The 16,721-nt window shown below is 41.1% G+C and overlaps 1 protein-coding gene across 1 annotated transcript in view; it reads right to left on the reverse strand.

Moving 5' to 3' along the window:
- Positions 1–16,721, reverse strand: part of LOC308196072 (uncharacterized protein) — a 341,236-nt gene that overhangs the window by 48,523 nt on the left and 275,992 nt on the right. Inside the window, exon 28 of the mRNA XM_080594553.1 lies at positions 12,075–12,275. The gene's annotated coding sequence lies outside the window, so the exon portion shown is untranslated. The remainder of the gene's footprint in view (positions 1–12,074; positions 12,276–16,721) is intronic.

Raw genomic sequence — 16,721 nt, forward strand, 5'->3', positions numbered from 1 at the left:
AGAACAGTTAAATTCATTACTGGCCGTTAAGCTAAATCTTAATTGCTGCTGCTTAGCCAAGTTCACAATACAGTACGAGCCCATGTAAGCAATGAGTGCTCATACGTGCGCATCCTGCAAGTCTGTGTGTCCTGCTTGCTGACAAAACACGTATGCTGAATCTGCAAAAACAAATGCAGGCAAACCAAAGTCTAAGAGGCCAACTCTGTTCTCTGCTGGGTTAGTGAGAATTCCCTCGCTGGACACAAGTGCTGGGAAAGGATGTGCTTCTGTACGTACCAGAAGGGCTGCAAAAAGGTGGGGTCATGGGGCAGAAACTTGCTATCCCAAATCTGGAAATCCCGCCAGCTCAACCCTGCAAGCCAGCTCTGACAGAAGCTATGTAACTGTTCCTGGTGGGGTCAGGGGGACATGGGCCATATGTTTGAGTGCATAAAATTGTAATTCAACAATGGAAATTACACACCTCAGGGAGAGCAGGTATTTTCTGATCAATGTAAATGGAATCAGTGCCTGAAAGAATCTGAACTTGGCTCTGTTGCCCGGAAAGGAATAATTTCTCAAATTCTGGTTTTGCTTGTTCTCCAATGGCTGATCTGCTTTGCTCCTGTCATGCACAGTTTACACAGTGAGAAATCAGTCCTCCTGTTTGTGGTGCTTTTTTGTGGGTCTCCCAACTGCTGCCATGGCAGGTAGGCTTGCAGGCTTTTATGAGCCACGACATTTAGGAAAAATGAGAACTGTTTTTGCAGCACAGTATGAAATTTGCCTACTACCCCAGTGCCATAATGTGATCATAGAATCATTAAGGTTGGAAATGACCTTCAAGATCATCTGGTCCAACCACCCCTCTACTACCAATGTCACTGACTAAACCATGTCCCCAGGCACCATGTCCAACCTTTCCTTGAACACCCCCATGGATGGTGACACCACCACTTCCCTGGGCAACCCGTTCCAATGCCTGACAATTCTTTCTGAGAAGAAATGTCTCCTAATTTCTAACCTGAAACTCCCCTGGCACAACTTGAGGCCATTCCCTCTAGTCCTATCACTAGTTACCTGTGAGAAGAGGCATACCCCCAGCTCCCCACACCTTCCTGTCAGGCAGTTGCAGAGAGCAATGAGGTCTCCCCTGAGCCTCCTCTTCCCCAGACTAAACAACCCCAGTTCCCTCAGCCGCTCCTCACAGGACTTGTGTTCCAGGCCCTTCACCAGCTTCACAGCCCTGCTCTGGACACGCTCCAGGGCCTCGGTGTCCTTCTTGTAGTGAGGGGCCCAAAGCTGAACACAGCACTCGGGGTGCGGCCTCACCAGAGAGAGTACAAAGGGATGATCACTTCCCTGGTCCCACTGGCTACACTATTCCTGATACAAGCCAGGATGCCGTTGGCCTTCTTGACCGCCTTGGGCACACTGCTGGCTCGCGTTCAGGAGAGCATCGATCAGCATTGATCACTTTTAGGCTCCATTGTCTCAAGACCTATGCAAAGAATTTTATACTGTACTGAAATGAATTGTAACCTTCATTAACTGAAGGCAATTTCAGTGTATGAAACTCAGCAAAAATTGTAACAGGAAAAAACAAAGTGTAACAGCCACAGAGCTTTCCATAGTTACGAGGTTTGGGGCCTAGTTCCCGCCTGGTTCACCTTCTCTCCTCCCCTCTCTCCCTGTCTTCACAGCAGCTTCAGGACATGCGTGTTGTTCCTGCTTTCTACTCTCATGTTCTTTGTCCCTTTCCATGTTTAGGTCACACATCCTACACCCCCAGCCAAAAACGGGGACCACCTGATGCTGAGGAATGCCATGTTGCCCTGCTTGTCCTGCAGTTAGATAGGAAGGACATCTATCCCGGAGCACTTGTCTGCTTCCACTACCATAATAAGCATGATTATTAACTAGATTACCACATGCACTTTTAAAAAAAGATGGAAAAATGGCCACAGAGCAGAAGAGGTTGATAACAAGACAGTTACTGGCTTAGGAACATCCAGTGTCCACTCCTACTGAGTTTAAGCCCAATTCAGTAAAAAATGTGCAGGCTGCTCACCATCAGCACCTCACCTACACGCTATAAAAGCCTTCCAGGAAGCACCAAGTTAGCAGGTGACATCTGATGAGCTTGCAGAGAGGGGTGCTTGACCACAGGCATGACAAAGTTTTCTGCATCTCACCTTCAAGGGTTTTGCTTGCTTTTCTTTTTGGTAAAAGACAGCTCGTGAAGTAACTCCTGACACAGGTTGCTGGTCCTGGTGAAGGCCAGCCAGAATAATCACCTCAGTACACAGCCCTGCCTGCTCAAGACACACTTCTGGCACAGTTCTGGAGTCCTTGCCATAGGAACAGTGATGAATGGCAGATTTATATTGTAAAAAGGCTAGCAAGAATCAGCCTCTTGTCACCTGCCTTTGCCAAACCAATGACAGACCAATGATAGAAGGCAATAAGTCTTTGCTTTCTTTGGCACCTAGTTTCCAGGGTTTAGTGCAAAAGTGGAAGTTTCTCTGTCATACCACATAGGGGCAAACTTGCAAGTGAAGGTTTTCAAGGTACAATATATGGAGCTGTGTGGGCACCTGTATGCAGGTGGGAGTGGGTGGGTGGGGTGTTGCTCACTAACCATATATATAATGGTACTTACACAGAGTCATTTAGGTATTTTACTGCATCACACCTTAATGACATCAGCTGATAACACACTGGTATCACGCATACCAATGGATACTAATATTCGTAGCCTGACTGGTATGGAGCTGGTTGGATTATTTACTTACTGGAATTTAGCTTTGTCTGCTGTTCTTAGACACTGCAATCTTCCACAACACACGATCAATGAGCAAGGAACATTTCACAGCCAGAATTATCAGACAAACTGATACAACGCATCAGACCTCTTTTTTTAACTCTCTGACACCCCCCCCCCTTTTTTTTTTTCTCTAATTTTGCTTGGGCTTCAATACTTATGAAATGTTACTTTTGCATTCAGGGAATAGGCTTAACCCAGGTAACAGAAGAGAGAAGTTCTTGGCACACAGACCAACTGCTACTGTACTTGGCACTGATCAGATGAACACCAGGGACTACTTTAGAGAGGCCAGTGTAATCTCTACGGCCATCAATTACTTGCTGAGAAAGTTCACATCTTCCAGCTAGTAGCAGCTGTGCTGGTGATTTCTTTGATACACGATGCTATCCATTTAAAGAAGTACACTCAATAGCCTTTTGCCTTTTCTTTAAGACCTCTAGTCCCTACCAGTAATGGGTAAAGTTTTCAAAAGAGCCTAGAGCCTATTTTCCAGGATGATTTAGTCACAGGCTCCCACATAAGCTTATTCATCCTGCCGCTGGGGCTGTGGTTACACACACATTTCTCCAGGACACCGAGTCAGCGTAAGCAGGCAATGCCCACTCTGGCTCGCTGCTGCCTGCTCCCATCCTGCTGCCACCCCTCCGTGCAGAACAAGGAGGGCAATGTAGAGACCGCCACAAACGGCCCTGGCGGTGGCAGCAAGACCTGCTGGAGCCAGAATTGCCACAGAGAGAGGTGTTTGTGGAACCAGAGCCTCAAGCAATTCTCAGTCAGGTAAATAAATGTCCATGGAGCTCCAGCCTACCACAGCTAGACTGCTTCCAATACCTGAGCTCTAGAGACAACCCAGGTAGCTTTCCACATCATCCCTGGCAGGTGTCTAGGTACACCTTTAGATGCTTCTGCTGGTTTGGGATTGCCTCATTCACTGGTGGAAATAGCAGTGTTCATTTTCCAAGAAGCTAAGTCACATCTATTATTGTGTTTCAATGGAGAAAGCAAGCATGAAAGCACCTGGAGATGGACAGCCTTGGGCTAGCAAATCCTGGTCCCTCAAGACCTACTGCTTTGCCTACTGCAAACACACTATCTGACAGCCATAAATCACAAACTTATTATGTAATGGTCATGCCATTTCATAGACAAAGATGTATTTCACAGGGAGTATGGTTTTAATAAACAGGCAGCCTTTCAGTGGCTAGACTGGAATAAGCCAGTGATCTCAGTCCAATTCCTGCTGGAAAGGTAGTCACAGCACAAAAACCACCAGCACAAACGGACAGACTGTTACACACGGCAATGGGAAGCCGAACGGCTTTCTTGCTCCAGTGGTGGCAGGAGGCACGTTTACGGCAGGAGCACCAATGCCCTCAGCAGGCTGGGCGAGCCCCACAGAGTTGAGGCGTTGCAGGAGGCTCTGCCTGATCCAGCCTGAGACGATGCTGAGGATTTTGCTACTTTGGGGCTGCCTTGCTTGGATGCACACAATTGTCTTTAGACATTTAATTAGTTCATCTTAATGCTACCATGCAGTAAACTGAGGGATTCATAGGGCTGACTGAGTTAAGACCCAAACTAACATGTGCAAAGCATGCACTTTTGAAATGCAATGAGAAATATTCATTATTCTTGGATAGAGCTCCCTTTTAGTTCAGCAGTTATAGCAGCTGTCGTCATTTACTGCATTAGCAAGCACTGTTCCTGTGAATTTATATCATCGTATCCTGGAGTTCTTTGCCAGCAATATGCTTAACCCACTGCTGCAAAATAATCCCATATATATTGGCTACATATTTGAGATATTATGATTAGACTTTTTTAGAGGGTGTTAGGAATTATTTTTATAAATGTGGCATGTGTGTATGCACAAGGCTTTTTACAATCAACCTTAAAAAGGAAAGAAATATATTTTCATTTTTTAACTTACTTAACTGACATGGTTTCCCCTGGTTTCTGATAGGCATCAAACTAATACAGCCATGCTGTTACTATGAAATATTTAGGAAATAACTAAAGAAGTAATGTAACTTAATATATTTTCCTGAAGTATGATTCTAACAGATTTCCCATAAACTATCAAATCTGTCATTATAATGGAATAGGTGATGATATCTGAGAATGTCTGATGAGGTCAGTCAGAAGGCTGATAGATATGTGCCTTTAAGAAACACAGGGATTAGCAAGCAACGTAACTATGCTCTGCAGTTCCAAGCCGTGCAATAAGCTTGTCCTTCCTATAATGTCATCTTCAACATGTTAGAGAAAATGCATAGAGGAAACACCTGATCAAAACATCTTCAAATTTTGGTTGTTATAAGGATACAAGAAGTTTGACTTTTTTTTTTCCCAATGACTTTTAGACCTCAGAGACTTCAGCCTGCAGAGTAAAGGGCAGTTTTATTCAAACAGAGAAAATCTTATATATTCCAGAAGATGCACAGCTGCCATTTCATGCATAGACAAACCTTTTATGGCAAATTAATTCTAAGAAATAATTTAATGGAGTAGTATGGACCTTACCAGTATTGATCATAAAATAGCAAAATCTAGTGCAGTTAAACAAAACAGTATGTGTGACTGCACTTTGAATGGGAAAAATAGATTTGGGAACAGTGTGTTTCTAAATGCTTTTGATAACCCTCGTAGAGTGTTGATAGACAATTTATGCACAAGATTCACCAGACATTCCCTGCTGGGTCTCATCCACTGAGGATATAAATCTGCCAGCACAGCTACCATATCATCCACAGCTCCAGAGTTTGTTCCTTAAATCAAGTTACAACGGCTGGTGTGCATTGCTAAAATATTGGTGTGCTAGTCAAAATGGCAGCCCTCAGAAACACCCATGTTTTAAGACTATTGTTAAGTTTGTTACAATACATCACATTAGACCATCTTTCTCCACAGAGGGTTTGAAAACTTATGTTTCCTCTTTCATTGAAATTCAGAGACCTCTAGGACAAGGGATGCTACAGCTCTGCACTGTGGAGTTTGAACTTGAAGATAAAGATAAGTGCTTTACCCAGCCAACAGATTGCACCTTTCAGACTTTTTTTCTTTTCTTTTTTTTTTTTTTTTTTAAATGTGTCTGTTAAGAACAGTATTCTGGCTAGTTTCTTCTTGTTCCTTCCCTCCCTCATACCTTTTTACTGAGCCATCTATTTGACAAATTAAAAGGAAGTCCCTAGTGAGCTCAAAGCACAACTACATCTGCTTGGATTTCCTGTATACCAACACTGATTCAACTCAAAGACACTTTCCAAAGAGCTGGCAGAGAGTCCCTTGGGCATCACCCCAGCAAGGCAAATTCGGGAGCTGCAAGTATCCCTATTTCTGACCAGCCTGCATTTTCCTTCTCTAGATTTGCATAACCAAGCCTGGATAAGGATGTGAACGCACCCCAATAAGCCAGTACACACAGACTCTATTCAAATCAGCACTGCAGGACTGGTGCAGTGTCTTCGCAAACTGGAGCTGACTTGTTGATCCTCCTGCGCTCAGAAGATTGCTGTCTGGCACCACTGGTGAGACTGAGATTTCTGACTACAACCAGCAGAACTTTTCCATGCACCAGTGTGCCAGGAAAACAAGGATACTCCTTGCAACAGTTGCTCCCTGAGGGAGGAGGAAATTAGGGAGAGGGAAACACAGAATTACAGCTACTTCACACTACTGACTTGGCACGTGTGCTGGTATTACCAGCTGTCAGAGCCTTGCTCTAGGAAAATGCTATGGCCACACCTCTCAGAGCTTGGTGACAGTGTTGTAAAGGATGTAACAAAGCACAGAGGTAGGGGTGAGTGCAGTAAAATTAATCAAAGGGCCTGGTTCTGCAAAGATATGCTGTACATATGCTGACTTCTTTACAGGGGACTTAACTCCCTTCCAGACTGGATCTTCTATTCAGATCAAGCTGTTGTAATAGATTTTCAAGAATGATAACACATTCTGAGCCTATGAGACACTGAGCCCTTGAGTTCAGGGAAAGTTGTGGGTGCTGTGATTAGACTTCTAGATAAACAAATCCTAAGGGATGTTCCTGCCCAGCACTTAACATTTTCAGTGAGATACCGTACTGAGGCTTTTGGAAAAGAGTCTTAATTTGTCCTTATTTAGAATGGCAAGAGCTTCTGTCTACAAAACTGCTTTGATATTTTCACATTATCTGCTATTAAAATCAAAGCAGTGGGTTGCATCACACTTAAGTGCTACCTGCAAGGAATAATCTGTCACTAAGTGAAGATAGTAATCACTGAATGAACGAATTGAGGTTACAGACTCTCCAGTCCCTTCATTATTAAAGTAGAAAAAGGTGTTTTGAAAATAAAGCAGAGTTTCAGAAAAGAGTCTTGGCAATAACTGATGTTTTTCAGTGCAAGCCATGTGATATGCCTCAGCAGCTCTCTAGCTGCTTCTGAGCTGAATACTGCTCTACTGTATATCCTGCTTCCTGGCGTCATCTTGGCTTATTTAAGGGCATCCAGCAGGTCTTTTACTTACATTTCATCTGTAAGCATGGAGGAATACAAAACATTTTCAGACTGACCCCAAAATACTGTGTTTGCGTATCTAAAAGCACCATTAATTTCATGTGAAAGCCACACCTTTAGCACCACAAATCCACCCACCAGCTATATATTCAATCCCAAACTGAAAGTTATGCATGTTCTTGCTAACCTAGTTTTGTATGTGTGTGTTTTTTTAACAATAGGCCTAAATCCATATTAATGATCCAAAAAGTGACCAGGCCTCAGCACCTTTTGTCCTCTATACATTAACTATCCAATAATCAACAGTAGCTGTCCTGTACTCTGGTGTCTTTGGCCTAATTCAGAGGGACAGATATTTATCATCACCCTTGAATTGGGTGACCCATTCTGACAGGTCGACATCCTTATTTATGTAACAATGTCATAGACAGTAACTGCTAATGAGTGGAGTGACACAGGGGTCTGTTAGATGGAAAGGCAGAGGAAAGCTGAAAAGGGCATGAGGGGTTAATGGGACTTTTCTGTTCCAGCCTCCTGCGATGTGTAATTATGTCCTAATAAGAAATGAATGTATTGATTAGATTAGTGTGCAATTGTGTTCGTGTGCACACGTACAGTGCCGCATGCATATAGTCAGTAATTGTGTGTGCCTCTATTTTTTCTGTATGTGTTTTTAACGTAAACTATCTTTGTCCTTTGGCCAGAAACAGGCAGCACACTCCCACAGTCCTCTTCTTGTCCTCACTGGGGCAAGATCCTTGTGAATCCATGTGGAGTTTATCTGAGTAAAGGCTGAATTCAACTTCAGTAAACACCAAATAAGGCCTTCAGGATTAGGCCCTCACAAACAAATGACTTCCTATTTGCATTGTTTGGTACAAATACCCACCATCACTTAAAATAGCAGTAAAAGCAGCCAATGCATTGTAAACAATAAGTGAGCGTTGTCTGCTTAGGAGACCTTCCACCAGACAAAGTAGGCCATGCTCATCCCTAATGTAAGTCCTCCTCTATCAGCCTGCTTACAGTAGAGAGGAATTTGGCCCCGCATTCTTTCTCATCAAGTAAAATATGTTCTCTGACAGGTCAAGGAAAGCATCCTTCACACGCTCACAAAGGCCCAATTCTCCGCTGCATCTCCTAAGTGTGTGATCTGAACTTGAGGGCGAATTCCCTTGATGGGAAAGACAAAACAATAGAGAAGAGCAGGAAAAAAAAAAAAAAAAAGGAAAGCATGTCTGAAAATCAGAGCTGCCCATGGCTCCGAAGGCAAAGGAATGCAGCTGATAGTGGTACTCCTGCCTATTGGTGCTGATAGGGAAAGGCAGAAGAATTGTGGCTTTTCATACCTTGTAAATACTGCACAAACTCCAGCTAGGAATAGAGCCTTGTATGTCCAGTGGGCCGGTATTTGATGCTTGGGTAAATAAGGAACAACAAGGGTTAGCCTGGCAGTAGGAATAGACTTTTTTGGGTCACAACCTCAGTCCCTTGTCCCTGCGATAACGAAGGCCACAGAAGCAGCGTGCACAAGCCTTTGATAAATGAGTACCTCCAGTTGCATGCTGAAGAAATAAATTACTTTCTAGTGACTCCCTCTGGAAAGAAGCAGCATTATTAGGCTCTAGTGGGATTTCCTTCTACCCCACTCTTGACTAGGACCTTTGTGAGGCAATGGGGGAAAAAAAATAAAAAAATCTGAAGGATTCCTAAGTCTCAGAGGGCCCACTTTACCGAACTGCAATTTTTGTGAACTGTGGCTAGGATTCCAGACATAACACTCAGGAAAGGCTGTATGACAGAGAGGTAAAAAAGGTCTTACTGAGCAAGGTTTCTGAACATTTCAGAAATGTTTAAACTATTTAATATAAGAGCACACTGTGAGGTCAGTGTCACAAGAGAAACATCCCTTGAAAACAGATTCTGACTAATCTAGATTTTTTTCTAAAGAATGAAAGATGGCAGGTATGGCAGACATTGCACTTGCAACATGAAGATCACTTGAGCCCTACTACTGAGAGATACCATCACAGCTAAAAACAATTATTTCCCATTGCACAATATTTCTACTTCAAATTTTCTCATTGAAGGAGCACTGTGGAGGCATTTTTGTAAGTGTTTTGGTGTAAAAAATTTCTGGGGAACACTCTTATAAAAGAGATTCTAATGGTATTCCCTACAAAAGGACTTAAAATCAAAGATGAATGTCCACCTTCTCGAAATTTGCCGCAGGAGCCAAAATACAGAGTAAAAGCCTGGCCCTGGCAGTGTCTGAAGGAGTTTTATCACTGGCTTCAGTAGGGCTGAGATAGCATCTGAAGTGAAAGCACTGGAGAAGGAACAGCCTAATAAAACCACGGTATTTTCTTCCACATTATGTACGAAGTTAAAGCAAGTTCAGTATCCAGAGTGAATGGCAGAAAGACGCTCCAAAGGAAGAGGCATTCCTAATGCCATAGTTCAAACGCAGGTCTGAAAAGCAGACGCAGGAAAGTTAATTTTTCAGTGACTGCTGGCCCTTTGACTCCTAATAGTTAAGGGTGGGTTCACATTTGGACACTCAAACAAAACTGATTTTGCCATTATATTGATGGGAACTTTGTAACGCAATGAATCATCATCAACTGGCTGATTTATTTCAGAGGGCAACTTGAAGCAGCCAACTTGGAGCAAGGTAGCCCAAACTAAGCAGAAATATCCTTCCCTGTCCCATTTATTAGTGTCAGCATCAGCATAAGCTTTTCTCCTTAATGGACCAATCTTTCATTCAGGCCATAGAGGATCCTGAGAAAGTTTTCTTCGTTTCTTTATATTTTGCCAAACTTCTAAGTGAGCTCCTAAAAACTTATTGAAAGAGCATTACTCAGTCTGACACATTCCATTTATTTCAATATGGTGACAAAGAGAGAAGATCTAGTTAAAAATATTGCAATAGCCTTATGGGATACTTATGGGTTTCTTAAATGTAATACATCACAATAGAATACTTTGTTTTTGTAGAAGGGCATTCTGTATTCGCCAAAAAAGCTGCTGACTTAATCATTAGTTATGATGAGAAGAGATTTAGTGCTCTCTTTCTTTACACTGTCAGTGAGAACAATGTCTATGAAAAAGCCTATGCTTCCCATTATAAATCACTATAAGCTCCATGAAAATTTCTCCTCTACCCTGGGGTTTAAGTGAGCAAATACTCAGTGATGCAGACTCCCAATAGTAGCACTTCATGCCTAGCTCCACAAGTTTATGAAATGCTATGGTTCAATATAAGTCTAGGCACTACCCCTGCATGCAATTTCCATTGTGTAGCAATTTATGTATGGCAAGTCTTTGATAAAAACAAATGAAATACCTACGAGTTTCCCCCTCTTTCTTTGCCAACTATATATATTTTTAAATACTTTCAAACTGGAACACAGTATCACTTTTACCATTAAAAATATACACCAATGTTTACCTACCCTTTAATTTTTCATCCCCTAATATTCAGAAGAAAACCTTTCAGATCTTATTTAGGGTAAGCAAGGATTCAAAACTGAAGCTATTCAAAAAATAAATAGCTTGTAGATGTTTCCCTTCACTGAATAAAGACTATCGCATCAGATCGTCATAAGAAGACAAATTCAACCGTACGTGATATGGGAGGAAGTTCTGAAATTTATAAACCTCTCTCAAAATAATTTGTATAAGAAATACAGATTTAAAAACCTAGAACAAGGCATCCAGATTTGAAAATCTTTGACCTTCCCTGTCTTCCTACTTTCCCCTTCCCCTCCTCCCCCTTACCATAGTCACATACACTGGCTGGATTTTATTGTAAACTTTGAAAATAAATAATAAAAAAAAGAGCATTCCACACATCTGCAAGCATTTTTTTATTTGTTTGTTGGCCAAGGCTGACAGCTTTTTTTGTGTTTCCTAGTTTATCAGAAGTCTATCAAAATAGTTTGCAGAAAAGGAGCCAGGACACTTTCCCTAGATTTTAGTGCCCTCTAATATTTAAATTAATTCTTCCGCTTTTGTTTGTTTCTTTGTTTGTTGTTTCCCTTATTCATTGCTTTTCTCATTTCTTGAAGATAATATCCTTATTTCAGGAGAGGGAGATGTTTGTTTCATGACAACAAACTGTCTCAGTCTCCTCCTTTTCCGGGTTTAACTTTTTGAGCTTTATTCAAAATTCCTATAATTGGGTTCAATTTTGAAAGGGAGGACTTTGATTGAAAGTTCTCAGCCACCCACACTGGACCTGAAAGGCCACTAGAAATAACCCTTGTCTGCTTCATTTCTCAGGAACCAGAATAGACACATTCCCTCTGGTCTGCCCTAAGATATGGATTTGGCTCAGTAAGCAAATGTCAGCTGCAGAAGCAGCTGGCTGCAGAGCAGTTTTCGTGGAAACTGGGAGCCTGTGTCCTCTGAAAAAAATATAATACTATTTCACTAATTTATTCTTTTTAATTTATTTTGAATGATCTTTGAAATGGGCAAGAATGACAGTAAAGTCAAATCGTTATTGGTCTTTTGATTTCAGTTTGATTATTGACAATATTACTGTGAATAAAAATGATTATAAATTTATACTGAAACATTGTATGTTAGATATTGGCAAGACCTTTGTACTAAAATGCAACAAGATAAAAGCACAAGCATTATAGGTCTCTGGCTATTATCACAGCTCCCAAAGCTACATGCTGACATCAGGAGTCTGACTTTCACATACAAGAAAGACAGGCCTTAGTCCTCACAGGTAAATAATGCCTGAAGATGTCACCTACCTTAATGGTTTTATTGATGTCTGAGTTTTCAAGCAGACTACAACACTAGAGGTGGGAACTCGGCCAGTCCTCTTAAAGGGATGAAATCCTGCCTGGGAATGGGCGGTAGTGCAGAGGTTCCAGTGCCAGCATCCCAGGTGGACTCCCCACAGGAATTACCAGCATAGCCTGTCACCCGCTGATGTGGAGACAGACTTCACCCTGTACAAAGATAAAGAGCAGATGATTTAAACACAATGTTTTCCAAAGAGAAGACAGCTTTTGAGTGGGTAACTTCGCAATTTACATGTAAAGCTGAGGTAAGGCCCAAATGTGACTCCATCACGGATTGCCAAAGCCTCAAACTATCTTAACCCATCTAGAGCTTTGAACAAAACCAAAACTCTTTAAACGTCTCGAAAGTACCAAATACTCCACTAATCAAAATAATTAGCATCTTTAACACTCCAATATTCCTCCATCCTTACCAATCCTGCAGATAAACAATCAGGTTACTCAACCATGATTGTACTCCCCATGCCTTTGTAGATCTGTGTTCCCGATTCCACCTTTCTTTGTTAAGTGAAATATTTGCTTTCCAATATTCCACTGACATTGAAAAACCTGTGGTGAAATTAAAGCTAAAATTATGAGTAATGAAATGCATGAAATTGTACTAATTGCTGCAGTAACCTCCTCGACTGATCTATCTGGTGTCATCGGTTTCCTGTGTTCTACGTCCCAGGTTGCGTGGTGTGTTTTCCCATCCAGTCTTACACCAATCCAGCCCTTTCCAACAACAGATTTTGCTTTGGTTTTGAGTCCCACACCTTCTCAAGACCAGTTTACCTCTCCCTCCCCCCGCAGCTGCTATCCAGGGGGATACCCAAACTGCCCACTCTGGATTTGTGCTGCTTTCTCCTGGGGGTGGCAGAATCAAATGAACAGAGGGCTCCCTCAAAGGATCCTTGTCCTTTGTGCAGGTTTCCTAACTTTAAACCAGGGATGAAAAAAAAACAAAGCAAACGTGACCCTTGCAATTGAGATCCTTTATTGGCACAAGCAGTCCTATTAAAGTTGAACAGGAACAGACATCATAATAATTAAAGTGGGCATGAGTTGGCTTTGAATTGCAGGAACTCTGGGTGACCACATTTCACTTTCCCTGTCATTGAGTAAGATAGAATTTCCTCCTTCTCATCAAATGGCAACTCTTTTATTTATGGATTACGTCTATGTTTTGCAAGGAGGTAAAGTTACTGATAAAGTTTTCCTGAAAAAAACACACTACACATTTTATTTCAGCTCCACAGATGACTGCAGTTGATCACATATGTTTCCCAGCAGCGATCAGTGTATCCAATTAGAAAGATCACAGAATATTTTAGAGGTCTTAGGATCATTTGGTCAGCCAAAAGATTTGGGCTTTGAAAAAAGAACATGAAGGCAAATATGGTATGTGCTATTTATCATGACAACCATGCACGGTAAAAAATTCTCTTAAAACTAGTTGTACAGATGTAATCCTTAGCATTAAATACCTATATGTGTGAAAACCAGGAGATTTCTTTGTTTTTTTTTTTTTTTTTAAACTATTATCTTTTAAATTATAATAACTCACTGCATTGCAGTCCTCACTATATCATTGAACTGATAGGAAAGGACTGGGTTTTCATGGTCAGAAATCATTTCAAAAAGGAAAAATAATTAAACTCTGATTGTCCTTGAAAGAAAACATGACATCTTTAGTTAACAACTTCCATTACTTAAAAGGATGGAAATATTATATAAATGTAGCTCTTAGTTTTGACAAGTTCTTTTTAATTTTAATCTTCAGCTCTAATATGACAAGAGCACTGCGTAGAAGAATCTTCAAAATGAAAATTGTTATTTGGATACTTGTATTTCCACAATAAAAATATATTTTAAATGCTTTCATTCTAGAATATTAATGACAGCGAGGAAAACAAATTTCCTGCACAAAAAGAGGGGACAAGATATCAAGTAAGTTACCAATTCTTGGTTCAAAGTCTGAAAATGTCTTTGTAGTATCTTTATTTCTCATGCAATTAATTTATTGGTTTGCCACTAAAGCTTATGTTTATGATGCCTTCCCAGTACTCTGCGAATAACTTCACAGGACCTGATGGTTGAAACCATCGGGCCTCCAATCCATAAAAATGGACCAGTTAGCTGAGAAGATTGAGTTGTTATTGTTTTTATGTGTTTTTGAAAAAAATAAATAAATAAAAAGAGCAAGAGAAAGCAACTGAGAATTAAGGACAGAAAAAATGAACAAACAAACAAAACAACCAAACAAAAACCAACAAAACCCACCACAAAACCAGAAGAAACACTGGAAATAAATGATATTGAGGAAAGCTAAGAAAATAGGCTTCTGAGCTAAGTACTGCTTGTGAAAAGGCCTTTGAACTGTATATAAATATTCTTCCTTGTTGCTTCCTTGCCTTCAAGAAAACAAAGCTCTGCGTATGTATGTGAACAATCAGGACTGTATGAAAAATTCCTCTTCATTGAAAAAATGGTAAAACCTATACTTCTATGGCTAATCAATCAATTTTAAAAAGGAAAAAGTCAGTCTTCAATTTTATTACATGCCTTTCAGATGCAACTTTGAACACTTAGGTCTCCTGAGTATCACGGTAGCAGTATTAGAGACATCCGACATTAGAGACCCCACACTAAATCTTCTAGGCAACTAGTGTCCTCCCCCAGACTTTAAAACTTTCTGGACTTTGAAACTTCCCTTGTGGATATGATTTATACTCCAGCAGCACCCAAGCATTTAAGCTAAGACTGAGGCCCCTTGAACTGACCACTTGACTAGCCATCCTCTGAAAAAACCAGACCATTCCTGTTGAAGAATGCCTGCATCCTTGGATAGATGACTGGAATGGGTCACTGGTATATTTTGTCTTAAGCACTGCGACAGAGCATCCCTCTTGCAGAAGCTGAGCCCACGCTCTGGGACTGCCAACCCAACGCCCTAAGGAACGAACACATTATGCTAGCAATGTGTTGTGCTGCAGATCTCCTTCCAGAGGGCTTGACCTTCCACTAGCAGTGTTGGGACAGAGCTGTTAAACCCCTCAGGACAAAAGGAGTTCTGCAAGACCTTGTTATATGTTGAACATAAATAGGTATATTGTAGGCTTGCATGCAGTCCATTTTACTTGTGCAAGTATGTTTTTTGTTAAACACATAAAACACAGTGTGGGTTTTAATGGTTGATCAGATCCCGTTAAAGCAAATTGCATGTTTAAATACAAAGGATGAAAGGGCCTCTATTATTCTACAAATTTCTAGCAGCATTGCACCTTAAAAGGAATTTTATAGCAAATTCGTAGCTTTGCAACCAGCTCATGAACCAGAGGGCATAAAAAGGACATGTGTTCCAAGAGCAAATGCATTCCATATTTCAGAAATAATAAGTTCTTGCTTGAACCCAAATCCCATCGAGGCAAGGAAAGGCTTTTGAATCCATGGGAAGTAGGACTTTGCTGTCTTCAGCAGAACATTATTTCATTAAGGCTGCTAACCTTGTCTACGTTATAGACAATCAAGACACAACTAAAAAACCCCTGCTGTATACCAGAATGCCACAGAGGCCTCCTTGCCCTACACTTTAATTGCAATCCATACAAACATTCAAGAATAAAGATCTACATAAATGGAAACACTGACCCTGTTGATCAGGCTCATCAGAAGTGAAAAGATTAAAATACCCTAATAGCAAAGTCTAGCAATAAGATTTATGAAGGAAGTATCATGTATCTGTAGCTGATGGTGTCTTTGAGTACAAGAATTTATGCAAGTAAACCTTGACATAACCAGGAAGAAACTTTTCATGTAGTCCTAGAATTAGTCTCTTTCTGCTAAACGAAAGTTGTAGGATTAGAAGGTGCAAAACACACATACCGCACATAGCCTTCACCTACAGTCATGCCTGAGCCTCTATTCTGTGTATTTAGACAGATGTCTGTAAACTTTTAAAAATGCTGTTGTGTGTTTTAGGTTGAACTGTGTTTAAACCAGTGAAATACTATGCACGCTGCAGCCTACAGCTGTTAGGAATGCAGATGCCACTTAACCAGAAATAGAGCAGGCAAATACTTAAAAATGGAAAAAATATAGAAACTGAAGGCCCTAGTCTTCAGATGAATCTTGCTGGATTTAAGGTGCTATCATTGCCAGCTAGCTGCTCCAGCTCTGTGCTAGAGGGTTTCACCATGATGTTCTCATCACGTCCCTTTAGCTGCCATCAATTTTGTTTTAAAACACTGCACCATAAGCCACAGTAACAGAGGATCTGACACAGTCTTGCTCCTTGTGCCTTTTTGTAGACATTGGTAACCCCTTCTGCTGCCCCAGCAAGGTTCAGCAGAGGTTGTCAGCTGGAGCCCTGAACATTTTGCTAGGGCAAAGGCAGTGAAAGTGAGAGTACGTGACCATTTGCTGCCTTTGATGAGGTAACTGCAGTCTTTGGATTTTTCAGTGCAGAATGGAAAATCTTGCTTCTGTACTATACATTTTTGATTTCTGGCTATAGCTTTCTTTCATATTAACAGTTTACTCATATGCGTTGAAATTTCCTGGTCCTCAAAGAAGAGATCCACAGTGCAAATTAGAAGGAAAAAAAAATAAGGA

Source organism: Anser brachyrhynchus, assembly GCF_964034855.1.
Source record: "Anser brachyrhynchus genome assembly, chromosome: 5".
In the NCBI taxonomy this organism is placed as follows: domain Eukaryota; kingdom Metazoa; phylum Chordata; class Aves; order Anseriformes; family Anatidae; genus Anser; species Anser brachyrhynchus.